The sequence below is a fragment of the Octodon degus genome, unplaced genomic scaffold, assembly GCF_000260255.1.
Source record: "Octodon degus isolate 3935 unplaced genomic scaffold, OctDeg1.0 scaffold00104, whole genome shotgun sequence".
Classification (NCBI taxonomy): Eukaryota; Metazoa; Chordata; class Mammalia; order Rodentia; family Octodontidae; genus Octodon; species Octodon degus.
In genome coordinates this window covers 2,343,570-2,350,654 of record NW_004524680.1, presented here as the reverse complement: position 1 = coordinate 2,350,654, position 7,085 = coordinate 2,343,570, and the positions used below count along the sequence as shown (strand labels likewise).

Here is a 7,085-nt window from a genome sequence, read left to right as displayed (position 1 = left end):
TTTTTTTTTTTTTTGGATACAATAATATTTAGTTACTAATATAGAAATAATTTTGTGTTAATAGGTGTTCCTGAAGTGTAATTATGAAAACTGTATTCTTAAATTGGATAATTTACTCTTTCCTCTTCAAGTTTATTTATATTGGGGCTGGTGAGATAGCTCAGTGGACTAAAGCACCTGCTTAGGCAAGCGCAAGGACCAAGGTCACCAGCACCACATGCCATGACAGCCCTGTCCCCAGGGTGGGCTGAGCTGGCCAGAGTCTGGGCATAGTGGTGCATGCCTGTAATCCCAGCCCTGGGGAGGCTGAAAGCAGGAGGATTGCCATGAGTCTGAGCTGCATAGTTACGCACTGCAACAACCAAATATATTTTTAAAAAAATGGTTCATATTATGTATATCTTTCTCTAAAAGGGGAGAGGATTTACCAAGCTCATTCCAAATTATTGAGTTCTGTGTTCTTTAGTTAGATAATTAGCCTTGAATAAGTCTTACAGGGCACCCCCACCCCCATTTTTAGGACCTTTAAAATGGTTTAATCTCACAGTTTTATATATTTATTTATTTTAGGGAAGGGTCTATAGGGTGTTCAAGGTCTCACTACTAGATCAGACTTATAGTGATCTGCCTATTTACAGCCTCTCAAGAGCTGGGATTACAGGTGCACGCCACCACGCCCAGTCTCAGTTGTCTCATCTCAGCGTGCCCCGGGTGTGGGGCCCGCACAGCAGGCCCGGGTATCAAACCCCCAGCCCCTGTGCCTACTTGCAGGCATGTTGATCCACTGAGCTATTTGGCTGGTCCTCACAATTTTTTTAACATATGTAAAAGGTTTATTTGTGTGTGTTATTCCTGATCTTTGTTGATACCTAAGAACACCTGATTTGGGCTGGGGAGATAGTTCAGTGGTCTAAGTGCCTGCCTGGCAAGCGCAAGGACCCAAGTTCCATCCTAGTACTGCATGCTGTGCTGGTCCTGTGCTGTGCCTGCCTCAAAATGGGTGTGGTGGTGCACACCTGTAATTCCAGTTCTGGGGAGGTTGGGACAGGAGGATCGCTGTGAGTCTGAGCTGTGTAGCAGGACCCTGTATGAAATCAGTCAATCAACTAATCAATCAATCCATCTGTTCCTATGTTCATGGAATTATTTCTTCACTCATCTTTTGAAAAAATGGACAAATTTCATCTTTAATTGGCAATGAAACCGTGTTGTATTAAGTTTGTCAAGCAACAAGAGATTCTGGTGGGTGAAAGTCAAGTGAATGTTATTTTATTATTATTTTTTAATGCATTTAATACAGGGGATACAGGGTCCACAGGGCCTCATTACATAGATCAGAATGGTAGTGACCCACCTGTTCTCAGCCTCCCAAGCGCTGGCATTACAGGCAGGCGCCACCACACCCAGTCTCAATCACCCTTTCAGCGCACCCCAGGGGCGGAACCAGTATGGCATGCCAGGGGTTGAACATAAGCAGGCACTTTAGTCTGGTGAGCTATCAGGCGAGCTCCAACTTGAGAAGGTTTCTTTCTTTGTTTTTTGTGTTGTTTTTGGCTGGCTCAGGCTGCCTTAAAGACGGGTCTAGTGTGGCATGTGGAGCTGGGGATGGAACTGTGGTCCCCTGTGCCTGGCTGAGTTTGCCCAAGCAGGCACTTTAAACAACTGAGCTAACCGGTAAGCTCCCCAAGTGAATGTTGATACTGAAGTCACAGCTAAAATAGCTGAGTTGCCGAGAAAGCAGCACATAGTGTGGGCAAGTCATGAAGATCCAGGATAGTCTTTGGGGGAATGGGAAGAAAGATGATCAGTAGACGATAAAGAGCAGTAATATTTAAGCTGTTATAATTTTCTTCTTCCTGTTTTTTTCTTTTCTTTTTTTGTGTTATCCCTTCCATCCTTCCATCTTTTTTTCTGCTCTTCTACCTCTTTCTCCCTTTTTTCTTTAGCAATGAAAGAACAGTGAAAAATTGCTGTGTTGCTCTAGGGTTACAGCATTTCTGGGTAGAATGAAGAGTAATTGGGCTACACATGAATTATGGGTGATGATAACTGAGTAATTGGTATAATCAGTTCTGGAATGTATGCAGGATGTGGAAGGAAGATTCAGATGGACTGACAGGTTCAGAAAAATTTAAAAATTAGGGAAATAGAATTCTCTGTAAAGTTGAAGAACAGAAATAAGTAGAATGATGACGTTTGGCTTGGGAAGAGAGTCCTTGTTGATGAAAAGACCCAGTGCACAGTCTTGTAAACTGAAGAGCTGAAACAACTGGAAGGTGAAGTCACTGGAAGTAAGGATATTAAGGATTCTGACACTAAATATCCTGTAGTGATGGTAACAGTGGCCTCTGCAGGGAAGATTATGAAAGAGTACCAGACTTCATAAGATGATAGGAGTGTTGTGAAGTCCCTGGATGTCAGCTTGAGAGTGAAAAAGGGTTTATGTGATCTTTACTTGTAGGGCAGCAGCATTGGAGAACCAAGAGAATACCAACCTTATCCCTAGTCCTTTTGTGGTGTGGAGGCTACTAGAGAAGCCTCAGCAAAATTACATACAAAGTCAGCTTCTTCTTGAGGAAGGGGGACAACTTTTGAATTTTTTATCTTGGGGAATTTAAACATTACCAATCTGATTACTTAAATACAGGACACCTCAAAATTGCGTATGTTGTCATTATTTTTTGTAAGATAATAGGAAATATAAAAACCAACAATTTTATCAAATTTACTCCGTGATCTTTCTGTGTATGGATATCCATATATCCCTATGGGTGTCCATATACCCTGTGTATGGTATATGATAAAACATTCGGTACACAATGCAATATTATAATTCACACAGTAGTACCTAATCTCTTTCTAAATTCTTTTTGCACTATTGTCTTTCTTTGAACAACATAGTTCAGGTTGTCATGTTGGCCTTTCCTGGCTTTCTGTGGGTGATATAATTTTAATGAAATGTCTGCCTACTAAACATGATGGTGAGGACACAATGGACATCCTCATTGGCATTTTGCTATTCTGTATTTTTCAATAATTTGGTCTGCTAGACCTAATCTAAACAGTAAATGATGACCTCATGAACCTCCTTGTTTTGTATAAGTAGAAAATGATTTCTGTATTGTTTGGTCCAGTAGTTGCATAAATATTTTATAATAATATTTTTTCCTTTTTATTATAGGATAGCTTGTTAGATGTTGGTCAGCTGTGTCAATGCTACCCATAGACCACTATTGAAATGGTTTTAGTTTTGTTTCTTTTAGTTTTATCATCTCTGTACTACAGTTGACAATAAGATGTCTTTTTATTTAATAACACAGATATGTTCTCTTTGATATGCTAACATGTCTCCCTTTTATAATGTTTTTCTTTTGCAGATCTTGTAGTGCTTCTTTCCTACTCAATGTTGGTGTCCCAAACATGTTCATTTTGTGTTGTAAAAGAATAGCACTGAATTCTGGAGAAGTATAAAAGTTATATCAAGTGTACATACAGTAAGAGTTTTTAAAGATTGTAGTATAAAACTATAGGTTATTTTTCACAAATGAACACAAATTGTAAAAGAAAACAACCGGAACTTGCTATTAGATTTCACTAGAAACAAGCATCAAAGGTGTATACAACATTCTAGATAAAAAAAAATGTATGCAAAAACAGACACAAGGTCCTGAGTTTGATCCCTGGTACCAATAAAACAAATAGGCATATGAGTTATCTTGGGCAGACAAGAATCGACTGGTTGACATCTGCCCGAGCAGTGTTTGGGATGGTCATTATGTAAGCAGATGCACTGCTGCTGCCCAGGTATGCCACTGCGCTGCCCGAGTGGCAAAACGCCAAGCAGGATGTCTGTTGTCATCTTCACCATCATCTTTAGTGGGCAGACATCTTATTGAAATTATCTTACCCACAGAAAAACAGGAAAGGCCAGCATGACAGAGTAAAGTGTATTGCTCAAAGAAAGACAGTAGTATAAAAAGAATTAAGAAAGTGGTTAGCAATGAATAGAAAAATTCAGTGGACCCAGTGGGATTGGTTTATCAGTAGTAGTGGGTAGCGGGTGAGGAAGTAGAGAAAAGTCAGGCAAAAAAACTTGCTTGTGCAACTGAATTTAAATGAGTAAATTAAGTCCTGGTTTACATATCTCTGTATTAGTTCAGTACATTTAATTTTGAACAGAGTATAAGTTTTAATTTGAATAAATGAGTAAAAGATTTTTTTGTGCTTTTAAAAATAATGGTATTGTGTGTTTCTGTTAATTCCTGCGTTTTTGTGCTCCTTTTTATATAGGGTCTTGCTATATAGGTTAGGTAGGGCTTAAACTTGTGATACTCCTATCTCAGCCTCCTAAGTGCTGGGATTACAGGTATGTGCCATCATATCCAACAAAAGGGAACTTCTTTATAGTTACTGTGTCTTGTGGGAATGAGAAAACTGGTTGAAACAACCATCAGCAGATAAATCTAATCTTGCTAACAGTTGAGTAGTTACTCAACTCAACAATTGAAAGTGTCAGGCCTGATTTTGCCTTATTTCAGAGTACTGTGGTGGATTCTGTTTCTGGGTAGTTAGTGCCTGCCTCAAGGTTTTCAGAGCTATAGTACTGGGGAGACACTTTTCTGGTACATGATTGGCAATAGTTAAAATGCTGATTTGATCAAAAGCTGTTGCTTTCTCAGTGGTAGAGATGAGGAGAAAATGAATAGTTTCTGACAAGGGGCTTGGAGAGGCTTTATACAGTTGTGATGTGCAGAGCTGTAGTTCTAACCTGGGGACTGTGTTGTTTTGTGTAGAACCTCATTTATCCTGGAAATGTACTTCCCCATTTAGCTTCTCCCCTTTCGTTACTGTTAGTTAAGGGAAGGAGAGAGCCTGTATTTTAATTTTTTAGTCACATGCCCTAAAATGCCTAAAAATTGTTATATATGAATATAGTTGTTTTATATATCCTGATATGTAAAGAATAATTATAGTAATCTTGAAAGTGAATTTCAGATAATGAAATTTAAGTAGTTTTTTAAGGGTGGGAAATGGTATGAGGCTGATTTTAAATGAGTAAATCAAAATCCTGCTTTACATGTTTCTGTATTCAATACATGTAATTTTGAATAGAGTACAATTTAATTAAATCTGTAAAAGATAATTTTTGCTGTGATTTAAAAAAAAATGGTATTGGAGGTTGAGCCCTGAACTTTCTTTCTGAGCTGTACTCCAACCGCTTCTTTTTAAATTTTGAGATGGGATCTGAGTCATGAAGTTACCCAGGCAGGACCTGAACACTCAGTTCTCCTTTCTAAGCCTTCTAGGATCCTAGAGTTTGCAGGTGTGTACTACCATGCCTTGGTTATTGCTGCTATTTTTAAAGGTATCATGATGAGTGAGACAGGAGTACATCCTCTCTTCTTCCCTCCCCAGATCCAAAAATAGCTATTTATCGTTCTCTTATGTCAGATCCTTAAACTGCTTTTGTTCTAGGAATTATTTTGTTCTGAGCAAGTAAATAAAATCAACCAAGAAATCTTTGAGGTAAAGTAGAAATAGAAATTAATCTCAAAATTGCTGCTCCTTTTTTTTTCTTTCAGAATTGCTTCTTACAGGATTGTTTCTCAGAAACTTCAAATAAAATAAAGTTATACTTGATTTGTACTCTTTAAAATCTCTATTGCCTAGATGAATAAGCATATAAACTACGGATATAAAACTTTTCAGTCAATATAGTTTTCCTATAATTGCTAATGTCTGAAGTAATCTAGGGGATAAGTCAGTGTTACAAACGTAAGAACTTGAATTCAGAAGAATGTACTACTGAAATATTTGTAGCAGTGATATTGATTTACAAGAAAGTGTACATATACATATGTATGTATGTATGTATGTATGGATTGATTGATTGATTGATTGACAGGGATTTTGCTGTGTTGGCCAGGCAGGTCTCAAGTCCTGGACTCAATTATTCTTCTGCCTCAGCTTTTAGATTACTAGGACAGCAGGAATGTATCACCATGATTTTTTCTTTTTTTAAAATGTGTTTTGTACAGGGTCTACAGGGTTTTCAGGGTATCACTATGTAGATGAGACTCGTAGTGATCCTCCATTTTTCAGCTTCCCAAGTCCTGGGATTCCAGGTGCACGCTACCACGCCCAGTCTCAGTCGCAATCTCAGTGTGCCCAAGGGGCAGGGCTGGCATGGCAGGCTGGGGATCGAACCCTGGCCGCTGTGCTTTGCCTAAACAAGTGTGTTAGTCCACTGAGCTATCTGGCTCTGGCCCTGTTTGTGATTTTTTTCAAAGTTGTGAAATATTTCAAATGTATGGAAAAATGTAGAGAATGTGATTTCTAATGCTATAAAAGTAACTTCATGTCATTATTCATTTTCTTTGCTATATATGTATAAACATTGTATAAAGTTCCTCTTTACACAAGTGCTCTTTTCCTCGCCTTTGAGGTTGAAATATATCTTCTAGGGTTCATAAATGAAATATTAGAATTAGGGAATGCTTATTATTAATATAACTTTTTTATTAGAAATTTGTTGACCATAACCACTAGGAAGAGAGCATGCAATGTGTTAATTATTGAAACTGTCCTACCAATTTGATTTGAAACTGTCTTATTGCTATTTGTTTCTCAATAAAATTATAAAAAAGAAAACCAAGAGGGAAAAAAAAAAAGAAATTTGTTGACCATAAAGTATAGTGAAATTTTAACCATTTTTCCATTGCTTGTGCTTCTTATGTTAATTGGTTTATCTTTGACTGAAAGGATACAGAACTGGAGAGACAGAGGAAAGATTGTATTGTGGATATGAGAGTGCTTCTCCCTTGTAGGTGGCTATAAAGAATACATCTTAGGAGCAAGGAACCATATACCAGGCAGTAGTTTTATGTGTATTTATATTGTATGCATTTTAACATTTTTTAATTTTTATTTTATTTATTTATTTTACAAAATCTCAGAACAAGATTTTAGGAGAGTAATAATGGTTAGTACATTGTGTATTGTTACTGCCAAAGTAGTTTCTCATATTACAAAATATAGGCAAGAAATAATAAACAATACAGGTACAAACCTCTGTTTTTTTTTTT

General features: G+C 37.5%; 1 protein-coding gene across 1 annotated transcript in view; it reads left to right on the top strand.

Moving 5' to 3' along the window:
• Nucleotides 1-7,085, top strand: part of Erc1 (ELKS/RAB6-interacting/CAST family member 1) — a 561,464-nt gene that overhangs the window by 162,290 nt on the left and 392,089 nt on the right. The window lies entirely within an intron of this gene.